The sequence below is a fragment of the Orcinus orca genome, chromosome 11, assembly GCF_937001465.1.
Source record: "Orcinus orca chromosome 11, mOrcOrc1.1, whole genome shotgun sequence".
Taxonomy (NCBI): domain Eukaryota; kingdom Metazoa; phylum Chordata; class Mammalia; order Artiodactyla; family Delphinidae; genus Orcinus; species Orcinus orca.
The window spans coordinates 80739287-80766449 of record NC_064569.1 but is presented as its reverse complement, the minus strand read 5'-3'; the positions used below and the strand labels follow the sequence as shown (position 1 = coordinate 80766449).

At 38.9% G+C, this 27163-nt stretch overlaps 1 protein-coding gene across 16 annotated transcripts in view; it reads left to right on the top strand.

The window, feature by feature from the left end:
- ANKS1B (ankyrin repeat and sterile alpha motif domain containing 1B) overlaps window positions 1-27163 on the top strand; it is a 1164750-nt gene that overhangs the window by 893446 nt on the left and 244141 nt on the right. The gene's annotated exons all lie outside the window — the stretch shown is intronic.

Genomic DNA, 27163 nt, shown 5'->3' with positions numbered 1-27163 from the left:
CTCCTGTGGCATATACTCCCCACTGCCACAGCCCTGGCTCTGCTCTCCCAGGTGTTTATGTGCAGGACACAATCCAGATCATAAGCCTGTTGTTTGCCTGCCCCCCACATTTCTGCCAATAGGGAGGGCACACCCCACAGCCAGAGGGGTCCCCCTCAAAGAAAATCTTTGATCAAGTGGGATTTATCCCAGGGATGCAAGGATTTTGAATATACACAAATCAATCAATGTGATACACCATATTAACAACTTGAAGAGTAAAAACCATAGGATCATCTCAATAGATGCAGAAAAACTTTTGACGAAATTCAACACCCATTTATGATCAAAACTCTCCAGGAAGTGGGCATAGAGGGAACCTACCTCGACATAATACAGGCCATATACGACAAACCCACAGCAAACATTCTCAATGGTGAAAAACTGAAAGCATTTCCTCTAAGATCAGGAACAAGACAAGGATGTCCCCTCTCACCACTATTACTCAACATAGTTCTGGAAGTCCTAGCCACAGCATTCATAGAAGAAAAAGAAATAAAAGGAATACAAATTGGAAAAGAAGAAGTAAAACTGTCACTGTTTGCAGATGACATGATACTATACATAGAAAATCCTAAAGATGCCACCAGAAAACTACTAGAGCTAATCAATGAATGTGGTAAACTTTCAGGATACAAAATTAATGCATAGAAATCTCTTGCATTCCTATACACTAACAATGAAAGATCAGAAGGAGAAATTAAGGAAACAATTCCATTCACCATTGCAACAAAAAGAATAAAATACCTAGGAATAAACCTACCTAAGGAGGTAAAAGACCTGTACTCAGAAAACTATAAGACACTGATGAAAGAAAACAAAGATGACACAAACAGTTGGAAATATATACCATGTTCTTGGATTGGAAGACTCAATATTGTGAAAATGACTGTACTACCCAAAGCAATCTACAGATTAAATGCAATCCCTATCAAATTACTAATGGCATTTTTTACAGAAATAGAACAAAAAATCTTAAAATTTGTTTGGAGACACAAAAGACCCTGAATAGCCAAAGCAATCTTGAGGGGAAAAAAATGGAGCAGGAGGAATCAAACTCCCAGACATCAGACTATACTACAAAGCTACAGTAATCAAGACAATATGGTACTGGCACAAAAACAGAAATATAGATCAATGGAACAGGATAGAAAGCCCAGAGATAAACCCATGCACCTATGATCAACGAATCTGTGACAAAGGAGGCAAGAATATACAATGGAGAAAAGACAGCCTCTTCAATAAGTGGTGCTGGGAAAACTGGATAGCTACATGTAAAAGAATAAAATTAGAACACTCCCTAACACCGTACACAAAAATAAACTCAAAATGGATTAAAGACCTAAAGGTAAGACCAGATACTGTAAAACTGTTAGAAGGAAACATAGGAAGAACACTCTTTGACATATTTCACAGCAAGCTCTTTTTTGACCCACCTCTTAGAGTAATGGAGATAAAAATAAAACCAAACAAATGGTACCTAATGAAACTTAAAAGCTTTTGCACAGCAAAGGAAACTATAAACAAGATGGAAAGACAACCCTCAGAATAGGAGAAAATATTTGCAAATAGATCAATGGACAAAGGATTAATCTCCAAAATATATAAACAGCTCATGCAGCTCACTATCAAAAAAACAATCAACCCAATCAAAAATTGGCAGAAGACCTAAATAGACATTTCTCCAAAGAAGACATACAGATGGACAAGAGCCACATGAAAAGCTGCTCGACATCACTAATTATTAGGGAAATGCAAATCAAAACTACAATGAGGTATCACCTCACACCAGTTAGAATGGACATCATCAGAAAATCTACAAACAACAAATGCTGGAGAGGTGTGGAGAAAAGGGAACACTCTTGCACTGTTGATGGGAATGTAAATTGATACAGCCACTATGGAGAAAGGTATGGAGGTTCCTTAAAAAACTAAAAATAGAACTACAGTACGACGCAGCAATCCCACTACTGGGCATATGGCCAGAGAAAACCATAATTCAAAAAGACACATGCACCCCAGTGTTCATTGCAGCACTATTTACAATAACCAGGTCACGGAAGCAGCCTAAATGCCCATCGACAGATGAATGGATAAAGAAGATGTGGCACATATATATTATGAAATATTACTCAGCCATAAAAAGGAACGAAATTGGTCATTTGTAGAGACGTGGATGGACCTAGAGACTGTCATACAGAGTGAAGTAAGTCAGAAAGAGAAAAACAAATATCGTATTTTAACGCATATATGTGGAACCTAGAAAAATGGTACAGATGAACCCGTTTGCAAGGCAGAAATAGAGGCACAGATGTAGAGAACAAATGTATGGACACCAAGGCAGGAAAGTAGGGCAGGGGGTGGGTGCTGGTGGTGGTGGGATGAATTGGGAGATTGGGATTGACATATATAGACGAACATGTATATAATAGATAACTAATAAGAACCTGCTGTTTAAAAAAAAATTAAAAAGAAAGAAAGGATAGCAATTTTAATATGATAAAATAAAATCAAAGGCATAAATTTTTTTAAAAAAAGCAGGTTGAGCTCAGAGTGTGAGAAAGTCCCAGTGGCTGATTGCAGTATCAGCTGGGCTGTAGGTGGCTTCCTGGGCATGGAAAAGTACAGTCCAAGATTTAAGCAGGTAGAAATACCACCAAAATCCTCAGAAAACTAAAACTGTTTATCTTCTAATATTCCAAACTCCTCTGCTCTGTTAAAGTTCTGTCAATGACACTAAGATAATACTGATTTTCTAGGCTTTTTTTATCCCTCTTATTTCAATTTATATGGTTTTTGTTTGGAAGAAGGGAAGGAAGGAAAGAAGGAAGGGAGGGAGGAAGGAAGGAAGAGAGAAGAAAGAACTCCTGATGCTTTCTTATCCTAAGGCTTTGATAAGGCTTGATCAAAGTTTATTATTTTTTTAACATCTTTATTGGAATATAATTGCTTTACAATGGTGTGTTAGTTTCTGCTGTATAACAAAGTGAATCAGCTATACATATACATATATCCCCATATCCCCTCCCTCTTGCGTCTCCCTCCCACCCTCCCTGTCCCGCCCCTCTAGGTGGTCACAAAGCACCGAGCTGATCTCCCTGTGCTATGCAGCTGCTTCCCCCTAGCTATCTATTTTACATTTGGTAGTGTATATAAGTCCATGCCACTCTCTCACTTCGTCCCAGCTTACCCTTCCCCCTCCTCGTATCCTCAGCTCAAAGTTTATTATTATGATCAGGATAAAAAAGAGAATTTTCTTTTGGTCTAAGAACTGGTGCCTGGGGCCCAAAGCTGGGCAAAAGAGTTGTTAAGTGTCTCACATTACAAACAGAACATCTACCAAATTTTCTTTAGGGCTCACTAAGTAGCAAAACTCTTCCTGCTATATCAACACTCCTTCTCCCACAACCAACCCACAGGTTAGTAAGGTGCCCACTGGGCAGGAAAATGCAGGCAGTGCAGTTACAGCTTATGGGTGGCTGAGGTTGCTGAGGGGGGCTGAACACGATTGAACCCTCTCATGTAAGGGACCCTAGAGAACCCACACATGTCCCTGAGACAGCTAACGCCGGGAGGTATGCCTTTGGTGTGAGCCAGAGAAGCAGCAGAACCAATGGAGGAAGCAAAATGCGTTACCCCATCCCATCCTCTCTCCCAGCCTCCAAAACAAGAAGCATTGGGTCTTGCAGGAAGCGGAAGGGAGGTATCCTAGAACTAGAGCAGCCCCACATCAGGCCCTTGAGTTACAGGTCTAGCCATAAATGGAGCAGTGGAAAGTCTTGAACTGGATGTGAGGTTGTAATATTAAACGACCAGACAGAATTTTCAGTGACTATGTGTGCCTTCCCAACATGTCATTGAGAGATATCATGTAGAAGAGGTAGGAGATTGGACATAGAAGAGTTAGAAGCAGTGACTAGAGAGGAAAATGTGTTTCTGGCTTCCTCCTCACCATGGTCAGTCTCCTCAATAAACAGGTTATAGAAGTGTAAAAAAAAAAACAAAATCTGCCGCTGCGTTCATGAAAAGTCTAATGGACCTAGTATTCACTTGAATCTTCACATCTGTTTCCATGGAGACATCATTTCTGCCTACATATTTTCTAACTCACCAGGTCTGTGGTTTCTCAAGTGCTCTGATGCCAGATTAAACAATATGATTCTTTCATAACTAGTTCCTGATCATCTTCCTATAAAAACAGCTGGTGAGTAGGTAGACAGCTCCAACTCTTACATCACATTCTTAAGGTAACTATGGATTAAAGACTTGGTCTTATTTGGAGAAAAACAAAAACAGTGGAACAAAAGCAAGAGAATAACCTATTTTTATGCTTTATTAGAGCAACTTGATATTCTGGATTTAATTGTAGAAGCTGTCCGTTTATGTATTTTTTGGCAGAGTGACTGAGAAGCGACACAACTTAATAGTTAGGAATTTGTGTGGTCCTTGGGGTTAGCTTGCCTGATAGACTAACAGTTAAAAGTGAGTGGTTTTTAAATATATATTAATTAATTAATTAAAATATACACTGGATTTCTAAGACTTACTACAAAATAAAAAGAATGTAAAATGTCTCATTAATAGTATTTATATTGATTACATGTTGAAATCATAATATTTTGGATATATTGGATCACATAAAATATTGAAATTAACTTCATATAAAAAAGTGAGTGGTTTTAACTCAGTGCTTCAGTTTCTTCACATGAATAATAAGGCTAATAGTGGTATTTATACTAAATGACAGAGGAATAAGTGAATTAAGACATTTAAAGTGTTTAGAACATTGCCTGGCACATAATAAAAACACAATATTAATATTGTTTTATTAGTATCATCATGGTTATCAAAATCTACAAGCAGATCTCAAAGCATATTTGAGATTTTTTGCCTTCCCTCATTTCTGAGATTCCAGAAGCAATTTAAGGCTGAGCCCACACATGGCAGGAGTTACAACAAAAGGAAGGAGACTTGTTTCTTTCCTTTTTTTTTTTTATTGGGGTATAGTTGTTTTGCAATGTTGCGTTAGTTTCTACTGTACAGCGAAGTGAAGTAGACCTGCTTCTGATCGCAAGTCCATGGTCTGTTGAGCAGGACTGTTGCCCCTTAACTTGCTTTGCCCTTTGGCATTGCACCCAGCACAGCCCACGTACAGATGGGCCCCAGATAAATGCTTACAGGAATGAGGAGGAAGAGGGCATAAACCTCATGAACATGCCCACCTGTGAGGCTCTACTCTTATCCTAATATGAAATCAAGTTCAAATTCATTCACCCAGGGCAGTGTTGTTGTTAGCCATGACTCCTTCACAAGCAGATACTGTATCTCCTTTGCTAGTGTCTGGCACTCAATAAATATTTGTGAAATAAATGAATCAGTTAATTTCTCAAAGTACTGGTGCTATAGGATGGAGTAAGTTACAGCTAGAAGAAACAAAGCTTCAGCTGGCAAAATCTTAAGGCAAGTTAAGGAGAGATAGCTTTGGTCAAAGCTCCATGATTTTGAAGGTTTGTGCTCTCTCTTTTCCTGCATCCCCATGTAGTCTGTCTTAAAGTGTTTCTACATTGTAATATGACCAAAGTTTTAGGATTTGACCTAAGCCTCAACCATGGGGCTTTGTTTGGAGGGGGTGGACAAGATGCTAATTTCTCTCCATTTCTTCAGTCATTGGAAAAAAACTTTCAGCATTATTGTTTATCCCAGCTATCTGTTTATTCCCATGAAGAGATAGTATGCCAAACCCTTCAAATGTACTGAGCAGGCTCACAGCTCAAAATGCTATCGGCAAATCAAGTTTATCAGCATATGTTTTTGACTCACATCTGCTTTGAGTAGTGTGGCGCATGTGTTTGTGTGTGTGTGTGTGTGTGTGTGTGTCCCATCTGTATCGAGGTTTTATTTTATGTCTCGTCCTTATAGAGCCCAAGGGCAAATACACATCCCTAAACAGAAATGCAAGTCCATTCACTATTCAAAGGGGATTTTGCTTTCCATTTGTTACCACATTTAAAGATGCACACAAAATTCAAGCCAGAGTAATCCAGAGGGAGAAGGAGAGATGCAGAAAGAGGACAAGGGAGTAAAAGGGCTAGACTTGAGGCATTCATGTCAAGTTGTGATGCAAATAATGTTCAGAAAGATGTGCATCAAAGTTAATCCTTCGTGTGGAGGCATCCACTTTATAATCCCGTAACTAAGCCTTTTATATGTTTCAAATTTTCCTTGCTTTCTGCACATGTTTTTAGGAAGGATTAGAAATGCACTGAGCCTCCTCAGAGAAGGCTTGGGTGAATGCAGATGCAAAAGAGCAGTTTGTGCTGGGTAATTCTGACATGACATCCTGACTGTCACACTGGGCCAGGGCGGTGAAAGTGATGTTCTTACAATGCACTCCAGCCCCGGTGCTGGGGCATGGTGGGAGCCAGTCATGACCACTCATGTTCCTTGTTTGATGAGCAGCTGGCTCCTGGTGGGAAGCCTTGGAGATATGCACCTATTAGGAGGTATCTCCTTCTCTTCTGTAGGTTCTCTTTTTCATTTTCTCTCATGTTACGGCAAGGGGCTTTTTATGACAACAGAATATTTTACTCTGTGGGAAATCTGTTCCTTCTGCTTCTGCTTCTGCCCTCACCGGATGTTCTTATCTGCTCCTTGCAAGGGCACAGGCAATTATAGAGCAATACATCTTCACCCACATAATTTCAGGCAAATATTGTAAAAGATGTGCAGATGGCACTGGAGAAAAACCTTCTGTCACTTCTATCTCTTTAGTTTAAAGGAAGAGATAGCAAGTTCTTTTTCAGTAAGCACCCTAACAGTTCATTCATTTATTCAGTGAGCCAACCAATGTTTATTCAGTGTCTACTTGATGCTGGTATGCGTGGGCCATACTTCTGATACTTGGCACCAGCACGTCAACCATCCTCCATGGGAGATTTTTCATGGGCATCTCACCCCAACATAGCACCCACCTGGCTGCTCTTTAGCCCTCCCTCATTTGCCCCCTCCTTCTCATCTCTCCCCATTTTCTCATTTTTCTCAAGCAGAAAAATTGAGTCATCTTATTGCTACTTGGGTTCAAGCCATACCTTTTGGGTCTGATCTTCTCCTCCACTCATTCAGCCAAGATTTATTGAGAGCCCATGATCAAAATAGTAATAAAAGTAACAGTTTACCCTTATGTAGTGCTTACTTTGTGCTCTTTATATATATTATCTCCTTTAATCTTTGTAATAACCCTATAAAGAAGATACTGCTATAATCCCCATTTTCAAATGAGTATATTGAAGCAGGATAAAGTAACTTGCTCAGTCACACAACTGTTATAACAGCATGCTTTTGTCTAAAAGTAACAGAAAGCCCAACTTACAGTCACTGAAACAAATAAACATTTATTTCTCTCATATAACAATAACTGGGAAGTCATTTGTTCCGAGTGTTGGTTCCGTGGCTCAGCAATGTCAGGGCTAGCATCTCTGAGAACTGCCTGACCTGTTCCCTCATGAGCGCACAATGGCTGCCCTGTATCCAAGCATCATGTCCACATTTATGTTAAGAAGATGAGAAAAATGGTAGTGTTATCTGCTTCTGTCCCTTTCAGCAGGGAGTCAGAGCCTTCCAAGAATCCCTCGCTGCTTTTCTACTCACCTCTCATTGGCCAAGTCTATGTCATGTGGCCACCCCTAGCAGCAAGAGAGATTAGGAAAGTAAAATGCAAGGTCTTTTTCTTTTCATTTTCAAGCCTCTATAATGGAAGGCCGCAGGGCAAAAGGGATCTTGACATGTTTGTTAGGACAGCCAATTGGCAGCATATATGCAATGGGTAGTAAGTAGTTGAAGCAATGTGGGAAGCAGGAAGTCTGTGCTCCAGAGCATGCAGCTCTAACCATCAGGCTCTATTGCACAACAGTGGTGCTGATTATTCCATGGTCAGTAAAAGAGACATGGTCCTGCCTTCATGGACCCAGGAAACAAAGAAGCACACCGGTAAATTTAAAATTGCAAATTCCTGTATGTGCTAAGAGTTAGAATAATGGGCTTTTCAAAATATTAGAAACAGCTAAACACTCTCTCGTTATTATCTTCATGGACCCTCAGAAGTCTGGCAGCCTAGCTTGGGAAATGAAGCTCTTTACACAGAAGCCCTTCATATGGAAGCCCTTCGCCTGGACTTCTCTGAGGTCCTGTCCTTCCCTCTCTCTACACTCCATCCTATCGGTTGTTGTTTTGTTGTTATTATTCATGTGCATCCTCTTTTTCTGCATTTCTAAGTTTTTGCTCCATCTTTGATTCTCCCTTCTGTTCCTCTTCTTCCTTTTCTCTTCTACACACACATTTCTTAGCATTTTACTGGATACTCCGACAAGAAGAGGAATTGGGCTTTATTCTTGTGAACTGAATCGTTCCTATCTTCGCTTCCAAGGAGTTCAGAAGAGATCATCACTCTTGTAAAAATCACAGTTCGAAATTTCAGACCTCAGAGTGTGTCCACCTGACCTCCTTCACACTGTAGGGAGAAGAAACTCAGATGGGAATTGTTAGCAGACTAGTAGAGCTGCAGTCTCAGCGCCACAGATTTCCTCTGATGGCACCCATGCAGCCCCAGCCATGCAGCCTTGGGAGAGGCCAGCCCATGCACGTGCCTTTCACACATGGTGCCTGGCTGAAAATCACCAACCTCATAGCCTAAAGCCTACCATCTGCTTCACAGTTAAACAGCCCACCCACTGGTTCAAATCGCATCAACTTTCTCATTCACCTTAGATCCTGGTGTTCTTTTTCTTCTGATACATAACAAATCACGATATTCAATTAATGTTTGACTCAACATCAGAATTTACTAAAATTGGATGCTGTATAACCTTCTGCATCTCACCAAAGTATCTTTTCCCAGAATGTTTGTTATTTCTCTGAACCATCACCCCAAATAAAAATATGAAACATCTGTCACCACCACAGAGAGGCAGAGACCCAGCTGGCTCAGCCATGGGATACAGAATGGCCAGGACACACTGTAACCATATGAGCTACTTTGCTCCAAAAACGAAATTGATTATAAACCCCAGTTTGTGTACCCACAGATTTAGATAAAGGTCAAGCTGCTAGTGTAACCCCTTGGCTTGTGCTCTGCAGAGTTCTCTACTCTTGTTCATTGAAAGGATGCCTCTTCCATGAATGCAGATGAGGTTCTGCAGTTTACTTTGTTTGCCGACTTTCATGGAAAATTTAAAGTTCCAGGTGTATATCTCAGCAGCCAAATGTTTAACTCTGGCTGTGCTTCTAAGTGCAGCACTGTGCTAGTTGGTGAGTGTTTGGTGGGCAGGGACTTCTCTTCGAGTATTCAGGGACAGTTTTGTCTGATGATTAACAGTTACTGTTTCGGTTATAAGCCACAAAGAGATCATGACTACTGATTTCACTTTAAGGCTTATCTCAGCAGTTACAATTTAGTAATAACTAAAGCATAAGGGTAGTGCAGTAAATGGAAAATCCACTAGGTGGTCCTGGTGTTCTTCCAGCCAAAGCAGGCAGCACCAAGTACTTTACTCCATCACTTTGTATTCCAAAGGCAAAGCAAAATACGATAGTGAAAATATTTTGTCGTTGTTACTTAGTAGTCATTCTAGATTATATGTAAATAGGTTATTATTTGTAGTGGTTGATCAAAGCTCCTCTAGAGTGTTGAGGATTTTTTCTCTTTTTTACATAGATACATGGATTTTAATCTTTTATACATTTTACATTTAATAGATTTTACATATAATACCTCTTTTAATATATTTCCATCTTTTAACATTTTTATGTTTACTAGAACTTGTTAGCTTATTACCTAAGCTTTCATGACATACATACTACCGTCTTCTCACCACTCCTATAGCAATCTCTCTCATATAAGGACACAAGCTTCCAAAGGACAGAATGTATTGTCTTATGTGCAGCTTTCCTTCAAACTCAAAGCGATACAATTCTCAGTGATTGTTTTCACTTTTATTTTCAGTAACCTTATTTAAATATGATCCAGGTTCACAAGTTCCCCATAGAATTCTTGTTAGAAAATCATCCCTTATGTTTTAGAATATAATAATAAAATAAAGCTAACTTTAAAAATACGCTTAAGTCTGCCTGGTTCCAAGAATTATCTCAAATTCTTTTTTTTTAATTGAAGTATAGTTGACTTACATCAAATTCTTAATCCTCTGTGAGATTTCCCTTTAACTCCTCCAGTTCTAGTGTCTTTCTAGTTCACAATTACTATTATCATGAAATCTCAGACGTCTTCCCCCAAAGCAGCCTGGGTAAATTCCCATGGTGCCAGACTCTAGGCAGAATTCCCAGAAGGACAGATGACAGCTGTTCTTTCCACATCACACTGGAAAAGTGGCACAAGGACAGGTCGCACATAGAACACCAGACAAATATCCATTTGCCCTTGAGAAGGTTCCAAAACAAAAGGCAGTGTGTGTGAACATTATCAGAGGTAGTTAGAAAACATCGCTATTTTTCATTTTAAGAGAAAAGAAACATGGCCCAATCTAAAGTGAATACAAACTCCAAAGAACTTTGGGGTTTTTTGTTTGTTTGTTTTTAATTTTTCCTGGAGTATAGTTGCTTCCAAAGAACTTTGAAATGAACCTTTTCAACAAAAGAAATTTGGGAAATTTCAATAATAATTATATGAATACACTGAAAAGCAATCAAATATCAAAAGATTGAACAAGAATATAGTTGTTGTTGTTTTTTAACATAAGCGGGGGAGCAGGCCTGGGCAGAAGGAGTTCAGCTGTGATGTAGCACCACAAAGCCTTCAACGTCAGGAGCCCAGAAGTGCGTATTGCCCATCAGTGTCCCAGGTCAGATTGATAAGGCTGGGTCTTTTTTTTTGGCTGCATGGCTTGTGGGATATTAGTTCCCCAAACAAGATTGAACCTGGGCCTCAGCAGTGAGAGCACGGAGTCCTAACCACCGGACCGCCAGGGAATTCCAAAGAATATAGTTTTCTGAGATGGTAAGAATAATACACACCAAACATTTTCTAACACCAAACATTTACTAAGTCTTTGTTGGTTGCTTACTATGCCATTTCAATGTGTGAAAATTGTCACCTATAAGCAGGTTGTAATTTTTAATATTTGGTTTTATTTTCAATAAGTTATAATTAATTATTGTTTCAGTTAATTCAAACAATGCAGAAATATATAGAATACAAAGTGAAAGGGTCTCCTTGCCATTTTCCTACTCCTTTCTACCTGCCCAATACCAGTCCCCAGAGAAAGAGGTAACTTCTGTTAAAAATAGTTTAGTACCTATCCTTCCAGTAATTTTAAACGGCTATTAGCATATAATGATATGGGGTACGTTTTTGGTATATTGATGGTTATATTTTGGGGTGAAATTTTAGCATGCTTTTGTTATGATTCTTCTTAAAAAGATGTAAATATATTGTATATATTGTTCTAGTCCTTATATTTACACACTTAATTTTTTTTACCAAGGAATATGTTATTATTATATTCGTTTTCTCCAGTATACATTCCTTTTTTTTTTTTTAATTTATTTTTATTTTTGGCTGCGTTGGGTCTTCATTGCTGCATGTGGGCTTTCTTCAGTTGTGGAGAGCGGGGGCCACTCAGTGTGTGCACGGGCCTCATTGCGGTGGCCCCTCCTTGTTGCAGAGCATGGGCTCCAGGCACGTGGGCTTCAGTAGTTGTGGCACATGAGCTCAGCCTCCCCGCGGCACATGGGATCCTCCCAGCCCAGGGCTCGAACCCATGTCCCCTGCACTGGCAGGCTGATTCTTAACCACTGCACCACCAGGGAAGTCCCTACATTCCTTTTTTTTAAAAAAGTTCTCTAACTTAAAAAAGCTGCACATAATTAATATGTACAACTTGATGAGTTTGGAGATAAGTATACTCCCGTGAACCCATAACCACAATCTGTGCCATGAAGCTATTAATGACTTCCAAAAGTGATGTATTTATTATTACATGTTATTACATGTGATATTACATTTGTTATATTATTAAATATATTATTATTTATTATATATTATATTATTATTTGTTATTTTGTGATAAGAACATGTTGTATGAGATCTACCTTCTTAGCAAATTTTTGAGTACACAATACAGTAGTAACTATAGGCACTATGCTGTACAGTACCTCTTTAGGATCTATTAATCTTGTAAAACTGAAACGTTGTACCGTTTTATAAATACCTAGCTGTTTCCCCCTCGCCCAAGCCCTTGGCAACCACTCTGCTTCTATGAGTTTAACTATTTTAGATTCATCACATAAGTGATGTCATGTAGTATTTTTTCTTCTGTGTCTGGCTTTTTTCACTTAGCATAATGTTCTCCAAATTCACTCATGTTGTTGTAAATGGCGGGATTTCCTTCTTTTTTACAGTTATATAATATGCTATTGTATGCATATACCATGTTTTCTTTTACGGTTCATCTGTTGTTGTTTTTTTTTTAACATCTTTATTGCGGTATAATTGCTTTACAATGGTGTGTTAGTTTCTGCTTTATAACCAAGTGAATCAGTTATACATATACATATGTTCCCATATCTCTTCCCTCTTGCGTCTCCCTCCCTCCCACCCTCGCTATCCCACCCCTCCAGGCGGTCACAAAGCACCGAGCTGATCTCCCTGTGCTATGCAGCTGCTTCCCACTAGCTATCTACCTTACGTTTGGTAGTGTATATATGTCCATGCCTCTCTCGCTTTGTCACAGCTCGCCCTTCCCCCTCCCCGTATCCTCAAGTCCGTTCTCTAGTAGGTCTGTGTCTTTATTCCTGTCTTACCCCTAGGTTCTTCATGACATTTTCTTTTCTTAAATTCCATATATATGTGTTAGCATACAGTATTTGTCTTTCTCTTTCTGACTTACTTCACTCTGTATGACAGACTCTAGGTCTATCCACCTCATTACAAATAGCTCAATTTCATTTCTTTTTATGGCTGAGTAATATTCCATTGTATGTATGTGCCACATCTTCTTTATCCATTCATCTGATGATGGACACTTAGGTTGTTTCCATCTCCGGGCTATTGTAAATAGAGCTGCAATGAACATTTTGGTACATGACTCTTTTTGAATTATGGTTTTCTCAGGGTATATGCCCAGTAGTGGGATTGCTGGGTCATATGGTAGTTCTATTTGTAGTTTTTTAAGGAACCTCCATACTGTTCTCCATAGTGGCTGTACCAATTCACATTCCCACCAGCAGTGCAAGACTGTTCCCTTTTCTCCACACCCTCTCCAGCATTTATTGTTTCTAGATTTTTTGATGATGGCCATTCTGATTGGTGTGAGATGATATCTCATTGTAGTTTCGATTTGCATTTCTCTATTGATTAATGATGTTGAGCATTCTTTCATGTGTTTTTTGGCAGTCTGTATATCTTCTTTGGAGAAATGTGTACTTAGGTCTTTTGCCCATTTTTGTATTGGGTTGTTTTGTTTTTTTGTTATTGAGCTGCATGAGCTGCTTGTAAATTTTGGAAATTAATCCTTTGTCAGTTGCTTCATTTGCAAATATTTTCTCCCATTCTGAGGGTTGTCTTTTGGTCTTGTTTATGGTTTCCTTTGCTGTGCAAAAGCTTTGAAGTTTCATCAGGTCCCATTTGTTTATTTTTGTTTTTATTTCCATTTCTCTAGGAGGTGGGTCAAAAGGGATCTTGCTGTGATTTATGTCATAGAATGTTCTGCCTATGTTTTCCTCTAAGAGTTTTATAGTGTCTGGCCTTACATTTAGGTCTTTAATCCATACTGAGCTTATTTTTGTGTTTGGTGTTAGGGATTGATCTAATCTCATACTTTTACATGTACCTGTCCAGTTTTCCCAGGACCACTTATTGAAGAGGCTGTCCTTTCTCCACTGTACATTCCTACCTCCTTTATCAAAGATAAGGTGACCATATGTGCGTGGGTTTATCTCTGGGCTTTCTATCCTGTGCCATTGATCTATCTTTCTGTTTTTGTGCAGGTACCATGCTCTCTTGATTACTGTAGCTTTGTAGTATAGTCTGAAGTCAGGGAGCCTGATTCCTCGAGCTCCGTTTTTCGTTCTGAAGATTGCTTTGGCTATTCGGGGTCTTTTGTGTTTCCATACAAATTGTGAATTTTTTTGTTCTAGTTCTGTGAAAAATGCCAGTGGTAGTTTGATAGGGATTGCATTGAATCTGTAGATTGCTTTGGGTAGTATATTCATTTTCACAATGTTGATTCTTCCAATCCAAGAACTTGGTATATCTCTCCATCTATTTGTATCATCTTTAATTTCTTTCATCAGTGTCTTATAATTTTCTGCATACAGGTCTTTTGTCTCCTTTGATAGGTTTATTCCTAGATATTTTATTCTTTTGGTTGCAATCGTAAATGGGAGTGTTTTCTTGAGTTCACTTTCAAAGTTTTCATCATTAGTGTATAGGAATGCCAGAGATTTCTGTGCATTAATTTTGTATCCTGCTACTTTACCAAATTCACTGATTAGCTCTAGTAGTTTTCTGGTAGCATCTTTAGAATTCTCTATGTATAGTATCATGTCATCTGCAAACAGTGACATCTTTACTTCTTCTTGGCCGATTTGGATTCCTTTTATTTCCTTTTCTTCTCTGATTGCTGTGGCTAAAACTTCCAAAACTATGTTGAATAAGAGTGGTGAGAGTGGGCAACCTTGTCTTGTTCCTGATCTTAGTGGAAATGGTTTCAGTTCTTCACCACTGAGGATGATGTTGACTGTGGGTTTGTCATATATGGCCTTTAATATGTTGAGGAAAGCTCCCTCTATGCCTACTTTCTGCAGGGTTTTTATCATAAATGGGTGTTGAATTTTGTCAAAAGCTTTCTCTGCATCTATTGAGATGATCATATGGTTTTTCTCCTATAATTTGTTAATATGGTTTATCACATTAATTGATTTGTGTATGTTGAAGAATCCTTGCATTCCTGGAATAAACCCCACTTGGTCATGGTGTATGACCTCTTAATGTGCTTTTGGATTCTGTTTGCTAGTATTTTGTTGAGGATTTTTGCATCTATGTTCATCAGTGATATTCACCTGTAGTTTTCTTTGTGACATCTTTGTCTGCTTTTGGTATCAGGATGATGGTGGCCTTGTAGAATGAGTTTGGGAGTGTTCCTCCCTCTGCTATATTTTGGAAGAGTTTGAGAAGGATAGGTTTTAGGTCTTCTCTAAATGTTTGATGGAATTCGCCTGTGAAGCCATCTGGTCCTGGGCTTTAGTTTGTTGGAAGATTTTTAATCACAGTTTCAATTTCAGTGCTTGTGATTGGTCTGTTCATATTTTCTATTTCTTCCTGATTCAGTCTTGGCAGGTTGTGCATTTCTAAGAATTTGTCCATTTCTTCCAGGTTGTCCATTTTATTGGCATATAGTTGCTTGTAGTAATCTCTTATGATCTTTTGTATTTCTGCAGTGTCAGTTGTTACTTCTCCTTTTTCGTTTCTAATTCTATTGATTTGAGTCTTCTCCGTTTTTTTCTTGATGAGTCTGGCTAATGGTTTATCAATTTTGTTTATCTTCTCAAAGAACCAGCTTTTAGTTTTATTGATCTTTGCTATCGTTTCCTTCATTTCTTTTTCATTTATTTCTGATCTGATTTTTATGATTTATTTCCTTCTGCTAACTTTGGGGTTTTTTGTTGTTCTTTCCCTAATTGCTTTAGGTGCAAGGTTAAGTTGTTCATTTGAGATGTTTCCTGTTTCTTAAGGTGGGCTTGTATTGCTATAAACTTCCCTGTTAGAACTGCTTTTGCTGCATCCCATAGGTTTTGGGTCGTCATGTCTCCATTGTCATTTGGTTCGAGGTATTTTTTGATTTCCTCTTTGATTTCTTCAGTGATCACTTCGTTATTAAGTAGTGTATTGGTTAGCCTCCATGTGTTTGTATTTTTTAGAGATCTTTTCCTGTAATTGATATCTAGTCTCATAGTGTTGTGGTCGGAGAAGATACTTGATACAATTTCAATTTTCTTAAATATACCAAGGCTTGATTTGTGACCCAAGATATGATCTATCCTGGAGATGTTCCATGAGCACTTGAGAAAAATGTGTATTCTGTTGTTTTTGGATGGAGTGTCCTATAAATATCAGTTAAGTCCATCTTGTTTATTGTATCATTTTAAGCTTCTGTTTCCTTATTTATTTTCATTTTGGATGATCTGTCCATTGGTGAAAGTGGGGTGTTAAAGTCCGCTACTATGAATGTGTTACTGTCAATTTCCCCTTTTATGGCTGTTAGTATTTGCCTTATGTAGTGAGGTGCTCCTATGTTGGGTGCATAAATATTTACAATTGTTATATCTTCTTCTTGGATCGATCCCTTGATCATTATGTAGTGTCTTTCTTTGTCTCTTCTAATAGTCTTTATTTTAAAGTCTATTTTGTCTGATATGGGAATTGCTACTCCAGCTTTCTTTTGGTTTCCATTTGCATAGAATATCTTTTTCCATCCCCTTACTTTCAGTCTGTATGTGTCTCTAGGTCTAAAGTGGGTCTCTTGTAGACAGCATATATATGGGTCTTGTTTTTGTATCCATTCAGCCAATCTGTGTCTTTTGGTGGGAGCATTTAGTCCATTTACATTTAAGGTAATTATCGATATGTATGTTCCTATTCCCATTTTGTAAATTGTTTTGGGTTCGTTATTGTGGGTCTTTTCCTTCTCTTGTGTTTCTTGCCTAGATAAATTCCTTTAGCATTTGTTGTAAAGCTGGTTTGGTGGTGCTGAACTCTCTCAGCTTTTGCTTGTGTGTAAAGGTTTTAATTTCTCCATCAAATCTGAATGAGATCCTTGCTGGGTAGAGTAATCTTGGTTGTAGGTTTTTCTCCTTCATCACTTCCTTCTGGCTTGCAGAGTTTCTGCTGAAAGATCAGCTGTTAACCTTATGGGGATTCCCTTGTGTGTTATTTGTTGTTTTTCCTTTGCTGCTTTTAATATGCTTTCTTTATATTTAATTTTTTCTTTATATTTAATTTTTTCTTTATATTTAATTTTTGACAGTTTGATTAATATGTGTCTTGGCGTGTTTCTCCTTGGATTTATCCTGTATGGGACTCTCTGTGCTTCCTGGACTTGATTAACTATTTCCTTTCCCATATTAGGGAAGTTTTCAACTATAATCTCTTCAAATATTTCCTCAGTCCCTTTCTTTTTCTCTTCTTCTTCTGGAACCCCTATAATTCGAATGTTGGTGCGTTTAATGTTGTCCCAGAGGTCTCTGAGACTGTCCTCCGTTCTTTTCATTCCTTTTTCTTTATTCTGGTCTGCAGTAATTATTTCCACTATTTTATCTTCCAGGTCACTTATCCGTTCTTCTGCCTCAGTTATTCTGCTATTGATCCCTTCTAGAGTATTTTTTATTTCATTTATTGTGTTGTTCATCGTTGCTTGTTTCATCTTTAGTTCTTCTAGGTCCTTGTTAAATGTTTCTTGCATTTTCTCTATTCTATTTCCAAGATTTTGGATCATCTTTACTATCATTATTCTGAATTCTTTTTCAGGTCGACTGCCTATTTCCTCTTCATTTGTTAGGTCTGGTGGGTTTTTATCTTGCTCCTTCATCTGCGGTGTGTTTTTCTGTCTTCCCATTTTGCTTATCTTAGTGTGTTTGGAGTCTCCTTTTTGCAGGCTGCAGGTTCGTAGTTCCCGTTGTTTTTGGTGTCTGTCCCCAGTGGCTAAGGTTGGTTCAGTGGGTTGTGTAGGCTTCCTGGTGGAGGGGACTAGAGCCTGTGTTCTGGGGGATGAGGCTGGATCTTGTCTTTCTGGTGGGAAGGTCCACGTCTGGTGGTGTGTTTTGGGGTGTCTGTGGGCTTATTATGATTTTAGGCAGCCTCTCTGCTAATATGTGGGGTTGTGTTCCTGTTTTGCTAGTTGTTTGGCATAGGGTGTCCAGCACTGTAGCTTGCTGGTCGTTGAGTGTAGCTGGGTCTTAGCCTTCAGATGGAGATCTCTGGGAGATTTTCACCATTTGATATTATGTAGAGCTGGGAGGTCTCTTGTTGATCAGTGTCCTGAAGTTGTCTCTCCCACCTCAGAGGCACAGCACTGACTCCTGGCTGAAGCACCAAGAGCCTTTCATCCACACAGCTCAGAATAAAAGGGAGAAAAAGTAGAGAGAAAGAATTAGTAGAAGTAGGAAGAAAGAAATAAAGAAAGGAAGGAAGGAAGGAAAGAAGGAATGAAGGAAGGAAGAAAGAAGAAAAGAAGGAAAGAAAGAAAGGGAGGGAGGGAGGGACAGTGGGAGGAAGGAAGGAAGGAAGGAAGGAGCGAAGTAAGGAAAAAAGAAAGAAAGAAGATAAAGTAAAATAAAGTGAAATATAATAAAGTTATTAAATTAAAAAATAATTATTAAGAAAAAAAATTTAAAAAAAAACAGACAGAACCTTAGGACAAATGGTGGAAGCAAAGCTATACAGACAAACTCTCATACAGAAGCATACACATACACACTCACAAAAAGAGGAAAAGGGGAAAAATCATAAATCTTGCTCTCAAAGCCCACCTCCTCATTTTGGGATGATTCGTTGTCTATTCATGTATTCCACAGATGCAGGGTACATCAAGTTGATTGTGGAGCTTTAATCCGCTGCTTCTGAGGCTGCTGGGAGAGATTTCCCTTTCTCTTCTTTGTTCTCACAGCTCCTGGGGTTCAGCTTTGGATTTGGCCCCGCCTCTGCGTGTAGGTCATCGGAGGGCGTCTGTTCTTCGCTCAGACAGGACAGGGTTAAAGGAGCCGCTGATTCGGGGGCTCTGGCTCCCTCAGGCCGGGGGGAGGGAGGGGCACGGAGTGCGGGGCTGAGTCTGCGGCGGCAGAGGCCAACGTGACGTTGCACCAGCCTGAGGCTCGCTGTGCGTTCTCCAGGGAAGTTGTCCCTGGATCCCGGGAACCTGGCAGTGGCGGGCTGCACAGGCTCCCTGGAAGGGAGGTGTGGATAGTGACCTGTGCTCGCACACAGGCTTCTTGGTGGCGGCAGCAGCAGCCCTAGCGTCTCCTGCCCGTCTCTGGGGTCCGCGCTTTTAGCCGCGGCTCGCGCGCGTCTCTGGAGCTCCTTTAAGCAGCGCTCTTAATCCCCTCTCCTCGCGCACCAGGAATCAAAGAGGGAAGAAAAAGTCTCTTGCCTCTTCGGCAGCTCCAGACCTTTTCCCGGACTCCCTCCCGGCTAGGCGTGGTGCACTAACCCCTTCAGGCTGTGTTCACGCCGCCAACCCCAGTCCTCTCCCTGTGCTCCAACCAAAGCTCGAGCCTCAGCTCGCAGCCCCGCGCACCCTGGTGGGTGAGCAGACAAGCCTCTCGGGCTGGTGAGTGCCAGTCGGCCCCGATCCTCTGTGCGGGAATCTCCCTGCTTTGCCCTCCGCACCCCTGTTGCTGCACTGTCTTCCGTGGCTTCGAAGCTCACCCCCTCCGCCACCCGCTGTCTCCGCCCGCGAAGGGGCTTCTAGTGTGTGGAAGCCTTTCCTCCTTCACAGCTCCCTCCCACTGGTGCAGGTCCCATCCCTATTCTTTTATCTCTGTTTTTTCTTTTTTTCTTTTGCCCTACCCGGGTACGTGGGGGAGTTTCTTGCCTTTTGGGAGGTCTGAGGTCTTCTGCCAGTGTTCAGTATGTTTTCTGTAGGAGTTGTTCCACGTGTAGATGTATTTCTGGTGTATCTGTGGGGAGGAAGGTGATCTCCATGTCTTACTCTTACGCCATCTTCCCCCCAAAATTCACGGTTCATCTGTTGATGGACATTTAGATTGCTTCTGGGCTTCCCTGGTAGCGCAGTGGTTGAGAGTCCGTCTGCCATTTCAGGGGACACGGGTTCGTGCCCGGGTCTGGGAAGATCCCACATGCTGTGGAGCGGCCAGGCCCGTGAGCCATGGCCGCTGAGCCTGTGCTCCGCAACGGGAGAGGCCACAACAGTGAGAGGCCCGCGTACCACAAAAAAAACTAATAAAAAATAGATTGCTTCTATGTCTTAGTTATTGTGAATAATGCTGCAGCATGGAAGTGCTAATATCTCTTCTAGATCCTATTTTCATTTCCTTTGGATATATATCCAGGAGTGGAGTTTCTGGATCACATGGTAGTTCTCTTTTTAGTTTTTTGAGAAACCTTCATACTTTTTTGAGGCACACCAATTGACAACCTTACCAACAGTATACGAGGGTCCCCTTTCTCCATGTCCTTACCAGCATTTGTTATGTGATTTTTTTTTAAATAAAAGCCGTCCTAATGAGTTTGAGGTGATATCTCACTGTGGTTTTGATTTGCATTTCCCTGATGATTAGGATTGTTGAGATTTTTTTCATACACCTGCCGGCCATTTGTATGTCTTCTTTGGGTAAATGTCTATTCAAGTCCTTAGCCCAGTTTTTAACCAGGTTATCTGAGTTTTGGCTATTAAGCTGTAGGAGTTCCTTATATATTTTGCTGATTAACTCTTTATTAGATACAGAGTTGGCAAATATTTTCTTCTGTTTCGTAGGTTGCCTTTTCATTTTGTTGATTGTTTATTGTGCAGAAACTTTTTAGTTTGATGTAATCCCACTTGTCTATTTTTGCTTTTGTCATCTACGTTTTTGGTGTAATATCCAGAAAATCATTGCAAAAACTAAAGTCATTGCCAAATCAAAATTTGATGAAGCTTTTCACCTATGTTTTCTTCCCTGTGTTTTATGGTTTCAGGTCTTATGTTTAAGTCTTTAGTCCACTTTTTAAGTTTTTAAGTCTTACTTTTTTTTTTTTTTTTTTTTTTTTGCGGTACCTGGGCCTCTCACTGTTGTGGCCTCTCCCGTTGTGGAGCACAGGCTCCGGATGCACAGGCTCAGCGGCCATGGCTCACGGGCCCAGCCACTCCGCGACATGTGGGTTCTTCCCAGACCGGGGAACGAACCCGTGTCCCCTGCATCGGCAGGTGGACTCCCAACCACTGCACCACCAGGGAAGCCCAAGTCTTACAGTTTTTGTGTATGGTGTAAGATACGGGTCCAATTTTATTCTTTTGCATGTGGATGTCCAGTTATCCCCACACCATTTATTTACTATCTTTTCCCCATTGTGTATTCTTGACATCCTTGTCAAAGATCAGTTGACAGTTGTTTGCATGGGTTTATTTCTGGGCTGTCTATTCTGTTCCATTGGTCTCTATGTCTGTTTTTATGCCTGTACCATACTGTTTTGATTACTGTAGCTTTGTATTATATTTTGAAATTGGGAAGCATGATGCCTCCAGCTGTGTTCTTCTTGCTCGAAATTGGTTTGACTACTCAGGGTCTTTTGTAGTTCCAAATGAATTTTAGGATTTTTTTCTATTTCTGTAAAAACTGTCATTGGGATTTTGATAGGGATTGTAATAAATACATAGATGGCTTTGGGTGATTAGACATTTTAATAATATTAATTCTTCCAATATGTGAACACAGGATGTCTTTCCATTTATTTGTGTCTGCTTTAATTTCTTTCATCAGTGTTTTTTAGTTTTTAGTGTACAAAGTCTTTCACTTTCTTGGTTAACTTTATTCCTAAGTATTTTAATCCTTGGAATTTATTGTAAGTGGAATTGTTTTCTTAATTTTATTTTTGGGTAATTCATTGTTAGTGTATAGTACCTAGAAATACAACTGATTTTTGAATGTTGATTCTGTATCTTGCAACTCTGCTAAATTCATTTATTAGTTCTAATAGTTGTGTGTGGGGGGGAGTCTTTAGTATTTTCTACATGTAAGATCATGTCATCTACAAACAAAGATAATTTTACTTCTCCTTTCCTGATTTGGATGCCTTTTATTTCTTTTTCTTGCCTAAATGCTATAGCTAAGACTTCCAGTACAGTGTTGAATAGAAGTGGCAAGAGTGAGCATCCTTGCCTTGCTCCACATCTTAGAGGAAAAACTTTCAGTTTTTCACCATTGAGAATGATGTTAGCTATGGGCTTTTTATATATAGCCTTTATTGTGTTGTGGTAAGTACCTTCTAAGGGGAAGTCCCTAGGGTAAGTCACTAGTTTGTTGAGAGTTTTTACCATGAAAGGGTCCTGAATTTTGTCAAATGTTTTTTCTGCAGATATTGAGATGATCGTGTGATTTTTATCCTTCTTTCTGTTAATGTGGTGTAGCACACTGACTGATCTGCATATGTTAAACCATCCTGGCACCCAGGGATAAATCTCACTTGGTCATGGTGTATGGTTCTTTTAATGTGCTATTAAATTTGGTTTGCTGATATTTTGTTGAAGATTTTTGCATCTGTGATTATCAAGGATATTGGCCTGTAGTTGCCTGTTTTATTTTCTTGTGGTATTTTTGTCTGGCTTTGGTAACAGGGTAATGCTCTCCTCATAAAAAGGAGTTCCCTCTTCTTTTATTTTTTTGAATGTTGAAGAAGGATTGGTATTTTCATAATTGAAAACCAATATTATTTCAATATAATTATAATGTAGTATTCCATTTCAAATAACATTCCTATGAATGGGGCTAAAATGAATATGTTAGACCTCCATTAGGAAGATTAAATATCATTTTGTTTATAATTAGTAATGTATTTATTTCACAGGGCAAAGTAATGGAGTAAAATTAATGTTCATCAGATTTTTAAACAGAGTTGAAAGTATTCTATAATTCACAGCTTTATTCTGCACAATATTCATCACTTTACTTTCAGCACTTAGCCAAAGAAATGACTTCTTAATTACCAAGATATATTGTAGTGAAGAATAAAATCTTTCCTACAGCTCACTGTTTCCTTGGCATATTTTAGAAAACCACTCATGTTCATCTGTTCATAAAGAAACAAAGAACTCGAGGTTGTGGAGAAAAGGGAACCCTCTTGCACTGTTGGTGGGAATGTAAATTGACACAGCCACTGTGGAGAACAGTATGGAGGTTCTTTAAAAAACTAAAAATAGAACTACCATACAACCGAGCAATCACACTACTGGGCATATACTCTGAGAAAACCATAATTCAAAAAGAGTCATGTAGCACAATTTTCATTGCAGCACTATTTACAATAGCCAGGACATGGAAGCAACCTAAGTGTCCATCGACAGATGAGTGGATAAAGAAGATGTGGCACATATATACAATGGAATATTACTCAGCCATAAAAAGAAACAAAATTGAGTTATATGTAGTGAGGTGGGTGGACCTAGAGTCTGTCATACAGAGTGAAGGAAGTCAGAAAGAGAAAAACAAATACCGTATGCTAACACATATATATGGAATCTAAAAAAAAAGGTTCTGAAGAACCTAGGAGCAGGACAGGAATAAAGACGCAGATGTAGAGAAAGGACTTGAGGACATGGGGAGGGGGAATGGTAACCTGGGACGAAGTGAGAGAGTGGCATGAACATACATACACTACCAAATGTAAAACAGATAGCTAGTGGGAAGCAGCTGCATCACACGGGGAGATCAGATTGGTGCTCTGTGACCACCTAGAGGGGTAGGATAGTGAGGGTGGGAGAGAGACGCAACAGGGAGGGGGTATGGGGATATATGTATACATATAGCTGATTCACTTTGTTATACAGCAGAAACTAACACAACATTTTAGAGCAATTATACTCCGATGAAGATGTTAAAAAAAAATAAAGAACTCATTCGATTAAGTTCCAAGCAGCAAGAAAAAACTGTGATGGCTGATAAATATATGGACAGGTGAGTGTAAAGGAAATGCCATCAGCGTGACCTATAAAGTAGAGGGACATTTCAAAAGAAACCGACTACAAAGAACCAGCCTTTTCTATTACTCATCGATAACTCTCAAGGGTGATGACAAACAAATCCAGAGACCTCAGAAACCACATTTCTTCCATGTTTTAAAGATGTGAGGGGAAAACAAACACATAAAATATCTTCTTTGTACAAATACATTAGGCCAAAGTCCTCAAAACAAGTCAAAGAGAGAGACATTCCCTCATAGCTTTAAACTCAAAAAGATTTTGTAGATGAAGTAGAAACCTCAGAAACTATTTGAGGGAAGAAGAAAAAAAGACACGAACAAGACAGACAAGGTCCTTGAGCATGGAGTTTCTATTCTAATAAAGAGAAACAGACCACAAGCAAGTAAACAAATAGATGAGATGATTTCAGATAGGGATAAGCATCATAAATAAAATTAAGCAGGCTAATGGACTATGGTAGAATTGGAGCACTATTTCAGGTTGAGTCATCAAAGAAATTCTCTTTAAGGAGGGTACATTTGATCTGAGTTCTGAAAACAAAAGAGTCAGACTTACCAAGATTTGGAAAAAAGCATTCCAGGCAGAGGGCACAGAAAATGTAAAGGCCACGAGATAGGAACAAGCATGACATTTCGAGGAACAGAAGGAGGGTCAATATGGTTAGAGTTTGGTGAGTGTCAGGGAGATATGTGCAGAGCAGTGGGCAGGAGCCAGGTAGGTCTTGTCCATCCATCCTGTAATCTACCCCAGCCCATGCTCCATGACATCTGTGGCCTGATTTGTCCATGCCATCCTTCTGTCACTTCATATGCAGTGTCTCCTATTATCTTTTTACATATAAATATTCTATTTTCTCAACCAGATTTTAAGTTCTCTAACAGCTGGACTGAATGCTGTCATCCATAGATCCTACAGTGCTTTGTGTATAAGTGTGTGTGTGTGTGTGTGTGTGTGTGTGTGTGTGTGTGTGTGTGTGTGAGAATATATGCTATCTAGATGGTACAGACTAGTGGTTTAGAATTTGAGCTCTGGAACCAAACCAGAATCAAATCATGGCTTTTATTACTTACTGGCTATGTGACTTCGGGCAAGTTAATATCCCAGTGACTTGGTTTTCTCATCAGTAAATGGGCGGACTAACTGTAGCTGCCTCATAGGGTGGTTGTGAGGATTACATAGGTTGCCAGATTGTATAACACTTAGAACATTTAAGGATAAAGGGTACTGTGTCTGAGATGAAAACTATACCAGCAATGAACTATGAACCAGCAATTCAACACTTATGTATATAACCTGATTGAGTCTTGCATATATACACCAAGAACTTGTATAAGAATTTTCATGGCAGTATAAAATTGAAATTCCAAAGTCCATCAATAGTAAAAATAGGTAAGCTGTGTATATTCATACAAAAGAATTCCATACAGCAATGAAAATTAACAAACTAAGGTTATACACAATATAAATGAATCTCAGGAATATAATGCAGTGAAAAAAAATGCAAAAGAATATATACAAATGATTCCATTTATATTAGTTTCTTACATTCAAAAATATGCAAAGCCTAACTATATATTTAGAGAGACAAGCATATATGATAAAAACTATCAAGAAAAGCAGAAGGATAATAAAAACAAAACTCAGGAGAGTAATTATCTGTAAGAGAGGGAGAGGGGGAGGGGATTAGGAAGAGCATGCAGAAGATATCAGAGATCATGATAATGTACTTTTTCTTACACTGGTGGTGGGTACACTGATGATCATTGTATTATCAGTACTTTTACTCCTGCTACTCAAGGGATAATCTGCAGAGGAGAGTATTGACATCATCTGGCATTTTGTTAGAAATGCAGAAACAGGCCCCAGACTGCATGAATCAGAATCTGCATTTTAATAAGATCCCAGATGATTGTTTGCACATTAAAGTTTGAGGATCATTCCTTTAAAATTTACATATATTTTATAAGTATTCTTTTGTATTTAATAAACATTTAATAAAAACTTACTTTAAAGTATTGATTCATGGAACATGATATCACATTCCAGTTATATCAGTGTCTAGATCTTTGAAATTCTCGATTTCTTTTTCTTATAATTTCCCCATACACTTATCAAAAATGAGCGCAGTGGGCTTCCCTGGTGGTGCAGTGGTTGAGAGTCCGCCTGCCGATGCAGGCAACACGGGTTCGTGCCCTGGTCCAGGAAGATCCCACATGCCGCAGAGCAGCTAGAAAAAAGTTAACACTTTTTGGGGAAGTCAAAATCCAGATAACCAACCATGTAGCATTTTAAATCTTCAGCATCCTATCAAAAAATATTAGACAAGCCAAGAGGCAAAAAAACATGACAGGTTACTACCAGAAGAAAAAAATCATTCAATAGAAACAGACTTAGAAATGACAGAGATGATGGAACTAGCAGAAAAATATGTTAAGATATCTATCCAGTATGTGCAATTATTTAGCGGAAAACATTAACATGAGGAGAGAAATGGAAAATATTTTTAAAAGCCCAAGTGGAATTTCTAGAGATGAAAAAACACAATATCTGACATGAAAATTTAACTGTATAGGATTAAGAGCAGATTAGACACTGCAAAAGAAAAAAGTCCATGAACTTGAAGACATAACAACAGAATCATCCAAAATGAAGTCTGTAGAGGAAAGAATGGTGAAAAAATTAACAGAGCCTCAGTGTCCTGTGGAATATCAGTCTTTGTTAAAAAAATAAGGGAGGGGGAGATATTTGACGAAATAATGGTCACCAATTTTTAAAAATTTGATATGAAAACTATAAACCCACAGATCCAACAAACACCAAGCAGGATACACACACACACAGCCCACACCAAGGTACAACATAATCAAATCACTAAAAGCATTAAAAGGAAAAAAAATAAAACCTTATGTACAGAGGAACAAAGATAAGAAATTCTGCAGGCTTTTTGTCATGATAAAAACAGTAGGACAATGGAACAAACATCTTTAAGATTTTGAATGAAAAAAAAAGCTGTCAATTGCTATATCCAATAAATATATCCCTCAAAAATAAAAGTGAAATAAGACATTTTTAGGTGAACAACATCAGATAATTCATTGCCAGCAGAACTACACTGTTAGAAATGTTCAGGGAAGTTCTTCTGTTAGAAAGAAAAATGATACCACATAAACACTCAAATCTACACAAAGAAATGAAAAGTGCTGAAAATCGTAAATACATGTTTGGATATAAAATTTTAGCATTTAAAAAATTTACTGAAGAGATACTTGGCTGTTGGAAGCAAAAATAATGTATCATGAGGTTTATCATACATGGAAGTAAAATATGTGATAGCAATAGCATAAAGGATAGGGGAATAGAATTGAAACTGTTTTAAGGATCATATGTTATACATTAAATGATACACTATTAGAAGATAGACTATACTA